Here is a 421-nt window from a genome sequence, read left to right as displayed (position 1 = left end):
GGGCGATGCCTCATCAGTCCGTCACGTGACCGAGGGTTCGAGTGAGATCTGCAGAGCTGTCTCCCCCTCGTCACGCGCCCAGGATGACACTCAACATATGGAAGCGATTATACACTATATGATGACAACACAGTTTCCAAAAATACGAAATGTGAAATCTAACGAAATGAGTCTAATTAATGGTATATATGAGTACACACGATGCGGTATCCATACTCACATTTAATGTAAACACTCGTACACATAAATACACATCCTCGCGAGCTCATACAAGGACAGTATATTTTCACACAAATACAACACGTAGTTTTATACGCGTACACGCTACATGAATACGTACATGACTGCAAAATAAAACCTTTCATGACGGCTACAAACAATTCAAGAATATAAACGCGAATTCATTATATATTTAGATACG

At 40.1% G+C, this 421-nt stretch overlaps 1 protein-coding gene across 1 annotated transcript in view; it reads left to right on the top strand.

The window, feature by feature from the left end:
* LOC119594034 (ATP-binding cassette sub-family G member 1-like) overlaps positions 1-421 on the top strand; it is a gene marked incomplete in the record, with an annotated part of 55,916 nt that overhangs the window by 5,692 nt on the left and 49,803 nt on the right.

This window comes from Penaeus monodon, chromosome 33 (genome assembly GCF_015228065.2).
Source record: "Penaeus monodon isolate SGIC_2016 chromosome 33, NSTDA_Pmon_1, whole genome shotgun sequence".
NCBI classification, from domain to species: domain Eukaryota; kingdom Metazoa; phylum Arthropoda; class Malacostraca; order Decapoda; family Penaeidae; genus Penaeus; species Penaeus monodon.
Note: the sequence above shows the minus strand (reverse complement) of the source record. Positions and strands in the feature narration are given on the sequence as shown.